At 40.9% G+C, this 16,543-nt stretch overlaps 1 non-coding gene across 1 annotated transcript; it reads left to right on the top strand.

Annotated features, from left to right (window-relative positions):
* Positions 1–220: 220 nt before the first annotated feature.
* Positions 221–353, top strand: LOC114231843 (small nucleolar RNA SNORA42/SNORA80 family). The gene has a single exon (XR_003617834.2). It is a non-coding gene; the product is annotated as a small nucleolar RNA SNORA42/SNORA80 family (small nucleolar RNA).
* The last annotated feature ends 16,190 nt before the right edge of the window (positions 354–16,543 follow it).

Here is a 16,543-nt window from a genome sequence, read left to right as displayed (position 1 = left end):
AACTGGAAGTTAGAAATAAAAGAAACGAGTTCTATTTTGTAACTTGACCCACATGTTAGAATAACTCTGATCATTGCACATGTTCACACTATAAAAGTTATATATATATAAAACACTCGTTTACATCCATTTTGCGGATGAAGACTATCAGCTCATCAATTTGCCCTAAATCACACAACTAAGGAATTCTGAAGCCCAGCTCAGAAAATGAGCCCTCATAGTGGTGATGGATTATGGTGGGTCATTCCCTGTGGGCCTGTCATAGTGTATCCATGCCAGAATAAATTGTAGTCTCATACTATTATCTAGCCCCCTTCCCTGTGGGCTGTGAGACTGAAGGGGGTTGTACAGTGTGGAAAAAAAAAAAAAAGATGAGTCCTCAGGATTATAAGGATTTAATAAAATTATGATCATTTTTAGTTTTTATTTTTCATAGATAAAGTACTCTGATTAAATATATAGACATTAGTAACTATAGAAATGAACAAATCCAACATTGTCAACATTAAATCCCTATTTCTGGCCTAAGTGACCATATGGATTAATGATTATGCATGACACAGTGTCATGATAAAATATGTGCCACAGTCAAAATAATTCTGTTCCTAAAAACAATCCTTCAAAGGCCTATTGTTTGGAGAGGATTATAATCAGGTTGAAAATTATACAAAGAGAAATTTGGTAAAATTAAACAGTGACCACGTCAGGCTGCCACCATTGGTTTGTTTTCAAAAGTATCAAATTGCCTCTTATTTATTTCCATTACCTACAATCTATTATGATTCATTCAGTCTCTGCATATGTAAATAGAGTTTTACATTGTGAACATATGTTTCTGTGAGAAACAAAGTTAGTATATTTACATTATACTATTATTATGTTGTTATTAATACATATTTCTATTATTTTTTATATTCAGTTCTCTTTTTCTTTAACCTTACAGCATGGTCAAGTAAGTAAATAAATGGTAGGTAATGGAGCCAGGTTTCTCATTGTCACAGAAATAAATTAAAAATACACAAAAGAGGAAGGTTAGCGTAAACTCTGTGCTTCTAGATTTGAATTGGAGATAAGAACATATATTCATGTTTATATGTTAGAATACATTGATATGGAAATAATTATAGGTAGAAAAGCAGGAAGGTGAGGTTGACATAAACTTGAAAACTTAGATGGAAATTGCATGCTCAATAAAGAACCAGGAACTGATGTGGTATCTTAAATAACAGAAGTGTGTTTCATCTAGCAGAGCCTTCCCATAAAACTGAGTGGTTATCATGCTGGGAAAGTGTCAGCTTTAAGGTTTGAGAGATTATGGAGGAATGGAGTATTGAGGGGAGAAAATGTTATGACTCAATAATTTTGATGGTACTGTAAATCCCTAAGGCAATATTTTCTGCATGGGAAGAACTGACAGCCCCTTTCTCCTTTTCCACTTTATCTTAAAATACACTTTATCTTGGCTTTAAAAAGTATGATATATGTATATATACATGTAAATGTATATTTACACATACATATATGTACATGCATATATTATATACATATAGACATACATACTCATCTATGAGTTCAGAGAGTTCATTTGGTTACACATTCATCTGGGATTCTATTTTGGATAATGAAGAACGTAAGCTCTGGGAGTATAGAAACTGATTGTCTATCTTATTCACTGACGTATGTCCAATGTCAAGCAAAGAATCTTGTAAAGAAAAGATGCTCTATAGATTTTGGCTGAGTGAGTGAATGCTATTTATTTTTGGTTTCATAGAGAATCCTCTAATTTTCTGAGTTGGACATCAAAACACCAACTTTATCACAGGAGGCCTAATTTTGAAGTGTAAACTTATTTGGAAATAGTAAAAATAAATGCATGTTTTAATTTATGAGTTTAAAAAATCTCATAGAAGTAGGGTCTGGTGATAAAACATCAGAGTATTCAACTATTGGGAAAATATTTACAGCTGTTCAGAGTCTGTAGAGGTTGATGTGTTAATTGTCAAGCAAATTTCTTTGTGAACTAAATGATGACTGAAAGCCATTGTCTTTTGCAAATTGACAGTGTGCAAAGCTCAGTTAAATAAAGATATAAACGAAAACCAACTTTTAGAAACCAATATTGAAATGTCACTGATGTCAGTTTAGCACTGGTGGAAGATATTAAAAGCTTCTCAAAACTGACATTTTTAATCAAAGTGATGTTTTTAATAATAGTTCTTCTGTGACTGTGGCAATCACTTGTTATTCAAAATCTATTTTTTGATCCATGTGCATAGAAACAGCTCTAAATGTCGGCGGCGTAGGCAGCATATAGTGTGATCTAAAGGTCACCAAAAGGGCTGTGTCCCCTAAGTCCATCCACATAGGCAGTAATATGGTGGTAGGTTTGCAGAGAACTCTAGAGCATTATTTGAACATATTATTCTGTTAGTTTTATTTCCAGCACATCAAATAGGATGAGCGCGTAGCAACAGATGCTCGAACAATTTAAGTGACTTGCTGAAGGCCACAGAGTTAATGAATAATACAGCTGGGACTCCAGCTGGAGTTTTTTTTACTAAAAATCTAATGTTCCTTTTCTGTAAAACATTCATTCTTGACTCCCCAATCCTCTGCACTAGGGACTTTTCTTTAGGTTAAGTGTGGTGGTATCTCCAGAAGATCCTTGTTCCAGTTGAAGTTTACTGGGGAGATGTCATGCATTAAGCCCAAAACAAAGTATGACCCATTGGAAAGAAAAATTAGAAGTCCAATGAGATGAGATGCAAAATAGGTCATTTTTGATAGTAAAAAACAGAAGGTCCACAAACAGAGCACTGCTTTTGTTGGAGAAATTGGGATGAGCCGGGTCACGCCACAGATGGTGTATAGGTCTGGCGAGCAGAGCACAGAGACTCCGGAGACTGCCTCTGGGAGATGAAGGAACTGGTATAGGGAATGGATCTGAGGTACAGTGAATGGAGCTGAGAGCAGAGAGCAACGCTTACTTGTCTTGTTAAAAAACTCACCTGTATTTTTACTGAGACAAGTGATTTGATATGAAAAGAGATGCTTTCTCTTTGGGCAATCAAAAAGTCATGGGGTGATAGAGTACAGCCTAGGGAATATAGTCAATAATGTAATAACTGTGTATCGTGCCAGGTGGTTACTGGAAATATTGGGGGGAACACTTTGTAAAGTATATGATTGTCTACCGTTATGCTGTATACCTAAAACTCACACAAAATAATATTGAACATAAACTGCAATTTTGAATTCTTTAAAAAAAAATTCTAATCATTCAAATGTTCAGATGTGATATATTTTTTAAATTATTATTTTCTAGACAAGTGGAGATTTCTACCAAAGTCATGCAACAGGGAATAAAAAGGCCACTGTAGATGTGCATCCCTCCCTTGTTCCCTTCTTGCCAAGACACACCGGTCTAGACACGAAAGGTGGATATATTCCTTGAGAAAAACCCAGACCTGCCCTCCTTCCATAGCCTAGGACTTCAAGTGCCCCACCGAGGGCTCCCCGCTGGAGAGTTGTGTTTACTGATTTGGAAGCCAGTGCTGAGAACTGTATTCTGTGTCCAGGGGTGCCTGAAAGAGACATTTGAGCTCCAAAGTTGACAAATGAAGGCTTCAGACCCAGTCACCTCAGGCAACCAAGTGCTTGTTCAAGAAAAGCCAGATGAAGAGCTAAAATGTAGTGCCTTCTAACTGCATCATCACTTTACGCCTTGATATCAAAACCTCTTTCCATTAAGATGCTAACAGTTGATAAAAAGCCCAGATTAGGTTTTGCTCAGAGAAAGTCTAAGTTAATGTCAAGCTCCCTTGGATTTCTGTGTCCTTATTTTCAGAAAACTCTCCGGAGACAGAAAGTGTAAGGCCAGGAATAAGCTATTCAGTGAGGAGAGGCTGGGACAGTTAAATGAAAAGGCTTTTATGTATGTAAAGTATTATGAAGACTGATTAAAACAGCAGGGTGGTGGTTGCCAGAGGGAAGGGGGCGGGGGAAGAAGGGGTGTCCTAATATATGGTGATAGGAGATTTGACTTTGAGTGGTGAGCATGGTGCAATATACAGATCTCATAACAGAAACCTACACCTGAAACCTATATGCTCATGTTGACCAATATCACCAAAATTTTTTAATAAAAAAAGAAAAATTAGTACAAAAAAAGAGACTGATTAAGATAATAAGGTTTGTGTTTTAATTTCAGTTATAGATTTAATTTTATTTTTTTAAATACATTTTTTTATTGATTTCACAGGGGAAGGCAGAGGGAGAAAGAGATAAAAACATCAATGATGAGAGTGAATCATTGATCCGCTGCCTCCTGCATGTCCCACAATGGGGATCAAGTCTGAAACCTAGGCATGTGCCCTGACAGGGATTCAAACCGTGACCTCCTGTTTCATAGGTCAATTCTTACCCACTGAGCAACACCAGCCGGGCTATTTTAAATTTTTTGAACCAATTTTCAGCTCAGCTCACCAAATTTCCAGCAATAACTTGGCATTTAATAAGCTAGTAAGACCAATTTGTTTGAGGACAGACCTTTTTATTTTATTTTATTTTTCTCAGTTTGAACATTTTGTTCTCATATATTTTCTTAAGCAATAAATAGAGAGATCAATTTAGTTATTGAGTAGGAGAGTGAGATGGAGAACTTTCTGTAACATATAATCAACACTCATTTAACCAATATTTATTGAGTACCTGTATTATTACATCAGACTGTTCTAGGTGGTGGGTATACATCAGTGAAAAAGAAATCAAAATGAAATTTCCACCCTTGTGAGTCTTATTGTCTCACAGGGGAGATAGAGAGTTAAGAAATAAGTAAATTACACAGAATACTAGAAGATGGTGAATGCTGTGTAGATAAATAAAACTTGAAAGAGAATAGAGAGTATCAGGGTACGATGGGGTTTGCAATTATGAATAGAACCATCGGGGAAAGCCACATCAAGAAAGGGGTATTTGAGAAAGAATTTACACTGAGTGGCCAGATTATTATGATCTCCAAATGCATAATAATCTGGCCACTCAGTGTATATCCTCTATAATAAAAGGCTAATATGCAAATTGTCCCCTCGACCAGGAGTTTGACCAGCAGGCAGGCCGGCCAACCGCCCATGTCCCCTCCCCCTGGCCAGGCTGGCTGGACACACACACACACACACACACACACACACACACACACACACACTGAGTGGCCAGATTATTATGCGTTCAGAGATCATAATAATCTGGCCACTCAGTGTAAAAGAGGTCAGAGAACAATTTATGGGAGTATCTATAGGAGGTTTTCAAAGAGCAGAAACAGCAAGTGCAAAGAAATGAGGCAAGGGAATGCCTGGAAAGATGAAGGAATAGCAAGGCAGGCTGCGTAGCTGGAGTAGAATGATCTAGAAGGAGAGGGGTAAGAAAGAGTCAAAGCTGATGGATGGCTCAGTCCACATAAGAGTGTGAATGCCAGTGCAATGTTGAACGAAATGGGGAATTGTTACAGGGATGTGAAAAGAGAACTGATTTGCCTTTTCTTACGGGTGAACCATTTCGTCTGGAGGCTATGTTGGGAATAGACTGGATAGGGCAAGGGTGGAGCAGGGAGACCGAGTAGAAAGTCATTGTAATAACCAGGGGAGTGATGATGCTGGTTTGAAAGTAGTGAGAAGTGGTCAGATTCTGGATCTATGGTGAGCAGAGAGGCAACAAGATTTTCTCAGGAAGTGAGTGTGATGTCTGAAGTAAACAGAACACCCCAGGATGACTCTGAGGTTTTGGCCCGAGCAACCAGAAGGATGTACAGTAGCTGGCATTTACTGACATGGGAAGTTCAATTTGGTGGGAAGACTAAGTGCTCTCAGTTGGGACACATCCAGTGCAGATGCCTGCTAGATATGCTAGGGTAGGTTTTAAGCAGGAGGCAGCTGTGGAAATCTGAAGTTCCAGGGAGAGGTCTATGCTGGGGATTTGGGATACACTTGGGAATTGCTGGCCTATCAGAAAGTACCTAAAACAGCATGCCTGGATGAGACTACAGAGATTAAGTGAGAGAGAAGACACTGGACCAAGTCCTGAGCCCTAAGACACTTGGATTATTGAGAAGTTGGGGACAAGACAGATAGATACCAGAACTTTATCCTGAGACAGCACAAGCAGTGACCAGTGAGGGAGGAAGAACACAAGAGGGTGTATTGTCCTAGAGGCCCAGTGAAGTTAATGCTTCAAGGAGGAAGGAGGGATCCGCTGTGGAAATGCTGTCAATAGGTTAAGTAAGATGGGCACTGACCATTGCACTTAGTCCCGTGAACTTACTCTTGGATTGGATCCAAAGTTTCTTTCCCTTCGGCTTGTTCTCGGTGTATTTTTCTGCAGGCAGTCCTGTTTTCCGAAGCCAGGCCCCACTCATCTGGAAACGTAGCTTACAAGTTCTGGCCTGGGGCCAGGTCATGTGCTTATTTTCTCCGCCTCTTCAACTTCTAAAGTGTCCCATCTCTCCGATAAGGTTGGGCCAGAACCTCTCATATGTCTGGTGGGTGGTAGCAGAGAAGACGCCAAGACGAATCGAATCCCATTCTCCCAGAGCATTTCCATTGTGGTTTACTTAGTATGCAGACTTCGCAGAGAATATAAAAGACCTGAGTCATTCCACTTTGAGAGCAGCAGGGTAGGCATTCTCTTGGTTCTTTACTCAAGAAATATAAAAAACCGAAAGATTTTTTTTAAAGTGTCACAAACTTGGAATTTAGATAATAATTTGGCACATCATTTATTTTGACATAAGTATTTCAACATCTAATCTAGTCTCCCAGCTCATAAATCAGATATTGCAACATCTCCACATTCCCAGAATAATAAAAAAGTATGTAAACTATGGTTAAAAAGCACTTTAGACATATAAAGCAATTTAATGCTTCTTTAAAAACAAAATTCTCTTAGGGAAAATACAGTGTTGTTTCTATCACAGTGCAAATATCACCTGACTGAAATCTAATAAAGAGTTTGTACATTCATATATAAAATCTTTACCTGAGTATATGTTTTTATTGATTTTACAGAGAGAGGAAGGGTGAGAGAGGGAAACATTGATGTGAGAGAGAAATATCAATCGGCTGCCTCCAGTATGCACCCTGACTGGGAATTGAACCCGAAACCTTTTGGTGTACAGGATGATGCACCAGCCAATTGAACCACCTAGCCACGGCACTTTTTATGTATTTTGACTATAGAACAAGTTAAGGAAATGCAGGTCACAAAATTATTTTATTATATTTTCTTTTTACACTAATTTTTTCTAAGTATGGCATTATTTTCTATAGGATTTTAATAAAGAAAAATGAATATCTATATGTCAATAATCATGTTTAAATTTCACAAATCTATTGTATACTGAAGACCTACTATCAGAATACAAATTCCTCATTTATCTATTACTACAGAATATATCACCCCAAAACTTAAAAGCCTGAAACTACCAATTTAAAAAAAAATACATTTTTTATTGCCCTAGCCAGTTTGGCTCAGTGGATAGAGCGTCGGCCTGCGGACTGAAGGGTCCCAAGTTCGATTCCGGTCAAGGGCACGTACTTTGGTTGCAGGCTCCTCCCTGACCTGGGCCCTGGTCAGGGCTCATGCAGGAGGCAACCAATTGATGTGTTTCTCTCACATTAATATTTCTCTCTGTCTTTCCCTTGTTCTTCCACTCTCTCAAAATCAATGGAAAAATATCCTCGGGTGAGGATTAAAAAAAAAAAAAAATATATATATATATATATATATATATATACACACACACACACACACACACACACACACACACACACACACATATATATATAATTGATTTCAGAGACGAAGGGAGAGGGAGAGAGAGACAGAAACATCAATGATGTGAGAGAATCATTAATCAGCTGCCTCCTGCATGCCCCACACTGGGGATCGAGCCCGAAACCTGGACATAGGCCCTGACCAAGACCTCCTGGTTCATAGGTCAACATTCAACCACTGAGCCATGCTGGCTGGGCCAAAACTTTTTAAATATTAGTGATTTTCTTGGCTAACTGGGTTAAGCTGGATGGTTGACTGTATTTGGCTGAGTGGTTCTTCTGGTGGCAGCTAAGGCCACATCATCGGGGTCTCCACTGGGCTGGAGTTCGAGTTGGCTCACTCACGTAGCTGGCAGTGGTGCTGGCTATTCCTGGGGGCTCAGCTGAGGCTCTAAGTGCCTTGGTTCCTCTGAATGACCTCTCCACATGTCTTGGGATTTCTACAGTAAGGCAGCTGGTTTCCAAGAGGCAGGAAGTGAAAACTGCAGAGGTCTTAAGTCCTGGGGTGGAAGCTTAAGAATGTCATTTCTGTTACAGTCTATTGGTCAAAACCAGGCCCAAAGTTAGCCCAAATTCAAGGGAACAGAAAAATGCTGCACATCTTGAAATATGGAATAGCATATGCTGAAGGAAAGAAATGGTTGTAGACCATCTTTAGAGACTAACTACCACTGTGCCCTCTGGACCCCCAACAGTTCATGATCTGAGTGCATGCAAAATACGCCCAGCCTTCCCTAAAACCCCCAAAGTCTGATCCCATTATGACAAAGCTCAAAATCCAAGATGATGTAGTCTTGTCATCTAAAACAGGCCAGGGTGTGGTCAGGGCCCCTTGGGTGCAGTTCCTGTGATGCAGAGACCTTTAAACTAAAAGGTGAAGTCTCCGTTGTCTACACTCCTAACTCACAATGATGAGATAGGCTAGAATAACAGCAATAAGTACCCCAGTTCAAAAAAGAAGCAAGGAGGTATCCCCTAGAAGTCCACAGCCCATAGCAATTCTCAAATCCAGATGAGCCCATGTTGCCATTTTCTGACTCCAGTGGCCGGGGATATTCTTTGATTAGGGAAGTTTTGCTCCCTGGGAGTGAATTCCATGGCTCCTGGACCCCCCCTTGCCCCCCCCCCCCCGCCTCGGTCCTTGGACTCCTCCCTCTGTCCTCTGATTTATCAGTCCTTTTCCATAAGAAATGGCCCACAATCAGAGTTAAGTAGCTTTTCCAGCCTGCTTCCTACCCATAGGAATTTGGGGGCTCAGGGGCCTCTTTTAATTTTAAATTGTGTCTGTTTCCTCTTGGCCCAAGCTTGTATAATTCTTTAAAAAATATTGTGGGTTTTCTATGCATCAAATTATGAACTACTCCCTTAGATGAAACTGACACCTACAAATTTCTTTCAGGCAGACTTCTCTCTACCTTGGGCTGTAGAAAAGCACCTCAAAGATTCTCTAAAGTCCTTTTAGTATCATGGACAGGATATAGGAATTGTGTCTTTATGAGTCCTGGAGGCTAAATTTTTACATTGAGAGAGTTTATAAGATATATCCTAAAAATTCTTAGAAGTTCTATAGTCTAGCTCAGAGGGCATACAGAATATTTCATTACATTTTTCTGAAGTTTCAACAAAGGGTCTTACAAATCCCTGAACTGATCTTGACCCTGAGGTTATGTTTTTACTAGCAGTGCCTTTGCATTGCCTCCAGGTTTTAATTTAATTTGAATATATTTTGTAAACTGGAAGTTTTGGGAATGACAAAAAGTTTTATTTCCCAAACCAGTAATTCTGGGGTTGGAAATGTTTCCTCTATATTCAACTTGAAAATGAACAAGTCTTTAATCAGCTCCTCTGATTTAATTTTACCACCCACAGTTAAAAAATACATTTGGCACTTTTGATAGATAGAGCACCTGAATTAATCTGAAAAATAATCATATTATTTTAAGTCTTAGAACACATATACTTATGTGAATAGGGGGTTACGTTTTTTCTTAAGCTTCCTTTTCAAGGCTTGTGCAAAGCAATTGAGGAGGTGACTCAGCTGTGAATCCAGCAAGTAGAACCCATAAGCATGGTCAGGCCAACCCACCAGGAGTCAAAACATCATCTCATCAGCATCATCTCATTGCCTGATGACTACAATAGCTGACATGTGGGGCCCCCAGATCATGAACTGTTGGGGGTCCAGAGGGCACAGTGGTAGTTATTCTCAATATAGCCCCTGACCCCATTATAATCCTGTTCTCTGCTCCTGACTGGGAAGACAGGATTTGAATGCTTCTAAGCACCACGTCTTCTTGGTTGGCTAGCCTTCTCAATAAACGCCTTATAGGATCCAACCCTGACTTCCTGATTGAACACAGCAACAGGCAGCCTGAGCCCAACTGGGGGTTTTCCAGTAACACTTGCAAAATACTGCCTGGAAGTGTTCTTAGCTACATCTACAATTTCATGAAGAATATTTCCTGTCTTTCATATTACTGCAGGTAAGACTATCGCCCAACTTTCTGTCACTACATAACATGGGTAATCGTTTCTTCAGTCTTCAATAACAATGTCCTCCCTGCCTATCCAGCCACCAGTTACAGTCCCCTTGAAGTTCTGCTGGCCTGTGCTAGTGGCTCGTCCTCAATCCAATGTCACATGATTTAGGATTTTGTTATGGCAACATCTTATTTCCAGGTATCATACTTAGTTTCAGTTATAATGGTACCACTGATAAAAATGCAGGGCATTTAGAAAAACCAACAAGAATTATCCTTAAAAATGTTAGTGCCCAAAGAACCAAAATTCACAAAATTGCTAATAGTTCTCCATTACTACCTATATCAGAGTTTGTCTTTAGCAATAATATATATGAGTTATATAGCCCATATATGAACTTTTGACAAGTGATGAATAGGACTATAAAAATTAATAAGTGCCCCCAACCAGGAATTGAACCTATACCCTAGGTATATGCCCTGGCCGGGAATCAAACCCACAAACTTTTGGTGTACAGGACGATGTTCCAACCAACTGAGCCACCTGGCCAGGGCATGAACCTAGGTTGTTTTATCCCACAGCCTAAGAGCTGATTCTAAACTGCCTCTTAGTATATATTTATGAAAATGATAAGTGTTATTTTTGAACCACAATTTTGTTTAACACCAGTGGGCACATCCATGTTTTGTGGTTCCCTGGAAACTGAATGAAGTATATGTGACTGTAGTACAAACTGTTATGTACTATGGGAATGGATGCTACAATGAATGGCTACAGGAGATAAGAAAAAGAGTATGCCTGGCCCAGCAAAGTGAAAAGATTTTGTGGAGGAGGTGGCATTAGAGTATTTAATTTGTATATGCAGATATGGACATGAGAGGGGACATTCCTAGCTGCAGGGAGAAGTACAGACTAAGTGTGAAACGCAGCAAGCAGATAATGCACACTTTGTGTGAATGGGAGCAACAGGAAATAAGGTTGAAATAGTACCATATGAAGGCCTTAGGATCTTACATTTGATAATGATTTACTGTGTTAAGAATAGTAAATGAAACATCTGGACTGATTCCTAAAAATAAAAAGTAGAAATGTCCTCAAAGTGTTTTGAATTGGCATCATGTTTTAGATTTATAGATTGAGACTTGTATTGATCAAGGTATGTATTCAAGTACAAGAATTTTTAAGGTGGAAGTTGGGTCAACTACCACCAGGTGGTAGCAGATATGCTGATTTCTCAGTCCAGATGACTTGATCTAGGCTGGAAACATGTGTGAGAGCTGGCTCAGGCTCTCATGTGTGCCTAATTTTGTTTGTGTAGCATATAATTACTACATCAAGGCCCAGATTTACACAAAATAATGTAATTCTCTCAATACAGCAGCGTTCCTACTTACAGAAACAACACATTTCTTTGCCAGACATTTTATTCTTAGAAGTAGAAAGTACAGGGATATGGGTGGTTGGAAATTACTATTTCAAAAAACAAAAAAAACAAAAAAAAATAGAGCCCAGCTGGCATAGCTCAGTGATTGAGCGCTGACCTATGAACTAGGAGGTCACTGTTCAATTCCTATCAGGGCACATGCCTGGAAGTGGCCAATCAGTGATTCTCTCTCTCATCATTGATGTTTCTATCTCTCTCTCCTTCTCCCTCTCTCTCTGAAATCAATAAAGAAACATTTTTTTTTAAATATAGAAAATGATATGTTTATCTGGAACACTTGTGCTCAAAGTGAAGCTGACAATTGGGTTAATTACAATTGAGAGAGTTTTGGGAGAGGACCTTATTTGGCTTATTCACAGACCTCGGGAGGAATCAAAAGTGCTTGACTGTGGGTAGATCAGCCTTCAGGAGGCAGTTAACGTCTTCTCTTTTTATCATCTAACTAGTAGCCCGTTTGCACGAAGATTCGTGCAATAGACCTTCATTCACCTGGCTGCCTGCACCAGTTTTCTGCCGGCACCGGGGACCCAGGCCTTGGCTGTGGCCACTGCCCTCTACCTTCTTTCAGGGTCCGGGCTTGGCCCTGGGCGGTGGCCTTGGGCTCAGCTGCACCCAGCATCCCTGAGACCCGATTGCAGGAGCAGACCCCCAGGGCTCGGCCACACCGCCCCCCAGCCGGGTCCCTGCTCCCATCGCAGCAGGCACCCGGCTGGCGCCCAAGGCCCGGAAAGCCCCGGGCGGCTTTCCGGTCCTTGGGCTCGGCCGCACCGCACCCCAGCCGGGTCCCTGCTCCGATCGCAGCAGGCACCCGGCTGGCGCCCAAGGCCGCTTTCCGGTCCATGGGCTCGGCCGCACCGCACCCCAGCCGGGTCCCTGCTCCGATCGCAGCAGGCACCTGGCTGGCGCCCAAGGCCCGGAAAGCCCCGGGCGGCTTTCCGGGCCTTGGGCTCGGCCGCACCGCACCCCAGCCGGGTCCCTGCTCCGATCGGAGCATGCACCCGACTGGCGCCAAAGGCCCGGAAAGCCCCGGGCGGCTTTCCGGTCCTTGGGCTCGGCCGCACCGCACCCCAGCCGGGTCCCTGCTCCGATCGCAGCAGGCACCCGGCTGGCGCCCAAGGCCCGGAAAGCCCCGGGCGGCTTTCCGGGCCTTGGGCTCGGCTGCACCGCACCCCAGCCGGGTCCCTGCTCCGATGGCAGCAGGCACCCGGCTGGCGCCCAAGGCCCGGAAAGCCCCGGGCGGCTTTCCGGTCCTTGGGCTCCGCCGCACCGCACCCCAGATGGGTCCCTGCCATCGGAGCAGGCGCCCGGAAAGCCACCGGCCCCAGCGTCCCTGTAACGGTTTCCTGGTGGGCGTGGTTGATGGGCGTGGCTTGGTTGGTGGGCGTGGCTTGGGCGTAGCGAAGGTGCGGTCAATTTGCATATTTGTCTATTATAAGGTAAGATTTAATCCACTCAACAACCCTATGAAATAAAGAGAATGATCTCCATTTAAATATAAGGAAACTGTGGCTCCAAGAGCTTAAGCAATTATCTAATTTATTTGCTCAAGTAAGTAAAATATCTGGAATTTGAACGCTCATCTGTTTCACTTTCTGTGCCCTTTCTTCTCAATACCAAAGAGACATAATCCATCTCCTCCAGAAAACGTATTGTCTGCCCTCATCCAAGCATAAGAGGTGATAACATTTTTATACTGGTTAATCAATCATTACATTTCCCCAACATTTTATTATGAAAAACTTCAAACATACAAGAAGTTGAAAGAGTTTCACAGGATACCCTTCAAATATCTACAGTTGAGATTCTACAGTTTGCTTTTTACCCTACATGTTTTATCACATATCTATCCCTCTACTCACCCCCTATCTAATCATTAACTCAATTTTATTTTCATTTCACAGTAAATTAAGGACAGCAGTCCACTTTACCCCTAATCACTTCCGTGTGCATATCATTAACTTTGCATACAATTGGAAGATGCTCCACCAACTGAGCCCCACCATCCAGGGCCAGGCTCAAAGTTTTTAAGTCATGTAGGTGAGAACTGCTTTTATTTGCAATGAACTTGTTGGGCCTGGGTAGGAATAAGGATTGTATTAGGGGGAAGATGTAATCAGTGGTTGCTTGATCAAATAAGTTTGACACTATGTGGAAAGCTGGTAAACAAAAGGGTAAATGGTGATGAGAAGTAGTTTTTGTCTCAACTTGGCAGGACTAAAATGAGCAGAAGAGCAAAAGCTAGAGATTGCCAATATTAAGCTTTGGACTTGTTAATTCCATTATATTTGCATATCAGTGTGAACCACAGAGGTTGTTTGTTTCTTATTTGCTTTATACTTATGAGAGGAAAAACTTGCTAACATGCTTTTTGATAGGCTGTTATAGAAGTCTGAGTGTTGCTTTTTTTGAAAAAGTCCTTACAGCAATTTGTCATAATTTAGACTCTGCTGGTGATTAAAATAGTTTTAACTGATTCAAAAGGGGCAGGTACCCCTGCTGGAATAAGAATCTTAAAAAAATGACGGTCAAAGAAGATTTCATGACATGAACTTTAAATTTAGCAATGCTCAAAAAAGAGACTAGAATCAATACATTTATATTTTCATTAGGGAGACATTTTTCAACAACTTATACTTGTGTCCATATTCATTAAAAAAAAAGAAAAAAAAAGAGGAAACATGAAAACTTGTAGCTTTGGTGAAAACTGTGAACAGAGCCCACAGAACCCAAAACAATAATGAATGTAGTTAGCCATTTCATGCTCCAGCGCCTACAGCTAAACATGTACTAAGGCAAGTAAATGATAGTGCAGACTTCCTTTCTACAGGGTCATTTCCAGTTGGGGAATGTAATGATGTTTAATTGAGTTGAGGCACATTATTACACCGATGCATGCCTCTCTTGATTGTAAATAACAAGTCAGTGGTATTTTGTAGCAGTGGAAAAATGCTTTCAGTCTGGATGGTTTGGCAGCCATTATACGTTTAGTCCCAGCTAGAGACAATTAGAAAAGATCTTTCTTTGGCATTATTAGAAAGTACTTCTTACAATTGATGGAAGCTAGGTCAGATAAATAAAAAAATGCAATATATACAGAAATCGATGTGGATAAATAATATGAGGGGAAATATGGAATAGTGAAAAAAAAGTAGTTAAAGATACTGAAAATTTGAATCTCAGTTCTAAAAATCATAACCTACTGGTTTTATTTGGAGAAGGTGCCCAGTAATTTCATCAGTGAAATGAAGTTGGTCAAAGTACATCTATTTTTTTTTTTAATCCTCACCTGGAGACATTTTTCCACTGATTTTTAGTGAGACTGGAAGAGAGAGGGAAAGACAGAGAGAAATATCAGTGTGAAAGAAACACATTGATTGGTTGCCTCCTGCACATTCCCTGACCAGGGCCCGAGCCGGGGAGGAGCCTGCAATCTAGGTACATGCCCTTGACCAGAATCAAACCTGAGACCCTTTGGTCCACAGGCTGATGCTCTATCCACTGAGCAAAACTGGCTAGGCCTCAAAGTGCACCTTAAAGATCTCTTCCTATAGCCCTGACCAGTGTGGCTCAGTTGGTTGAAGTGTCATCCAATACACCAAAAGGTTATAGGTTTGATTCTGGATCAGGGCACATACCCAGGTTTCAGGTTCCAGCCACAGTGGGTTGCATACAGAGGAAGTGATCGATGTTTCTCTCTCATCTCTCTCTCTCTCTCTCTCTCTCTGTATCTCTCTCTCCCTCCCTTTCTAAGAAATCAATTAAATGCAATATTTGCTTTTTTTTTAAAAAGAGATTTCTTCTTACAAAGCTCTGCCTCTATATGCACAATTCAGACTTACAGGAAAATGTGTTCTGAGAAATATATTAATATTATTGCCAATCATTTAAATTACTCAAAAATATATTATTTGAAGAAAAAATGTAGATTTCCTATGATAATTGTGTTTTTGGTACGATGACTATTCAACTTCTCTATTTATTTTTACATTGTTTTCCACATCACCTATTCCTTCCTATTCTTTATTATATAAATTGCATTTTCACTTTCAATACACAGTGATATGCACACTTCATGCCCTATATAAAATCACCATTTTATTTTTTCATATAAAGGATAGTACATAAGTTACTAAAACAGAGTTTCAGATTGTCATCATTCTGTTAGATTCCCAGGTTTAAAGGGGCTCAGCACACTCAATTTATCAACGTTTATGCCACAGAGCATAAGGAGAAATGTTCACATTAATCTGATTGCTTCATTTTTCTCAGTGCTTTAATAGCACTTATTGAACAACTACAGGCCCGGTGCATGAAATTCATGCAGTTGAGGGGGGGAGGGAGGGAGTTGTCCCTCAGCCCAGCCTGCACCCTCTCCAATCTGGGACCCCTTGGGGGATGTCCAACTACGGGATCGGGCCTAAACCGGCAGTTGGACATCCCTCTCACAATCTGGGACTGCTGGCTCCCAACCGCTCACCTGCTTGGCTGCCTGATTGCCCCTAACCGCTTCTGCCTGCCAGCCTGATCGCCCCCTAACCACTCCCCTGCTGGCCATCTTGTGACCACATGTGGGCAGCCATCTTTGACCACATGGGGGCGGCCATCTTGTGCAAGGGGGTGGCAGTCAATTTGCATATTACCTCTTTATTATATAGGATATTAAAGACTACCCATTTGCAATTAATAATTCTATAGCTCTGGCTTGCCCTTTGATTTCAATTCTAATTTTGGAAGTGGCTGCCTTGAAGACCATGATGAAAAGAAGGCTGAGGCCTCCTCTGGGCTTGGTAAG

This window comes from Eptesicus fuscus, chromosome 3, assembly GCF_027574615.1.
Source record: "Eptesicus fuscus isolate TK198812 chromosome 3, DD_ASM_mEF_20220401, whole genome shotgun sequence".
Taxonomy (NCBI): Eukaryota; Metazoa; Chordata; class Mammalia; order Chiroptera; family Vespertilionidae; genus Eptesicus; species Eptesicus fuscus.
This window is presented reverse-complemented; position numbering and strand designations above follow the sequence as displayed.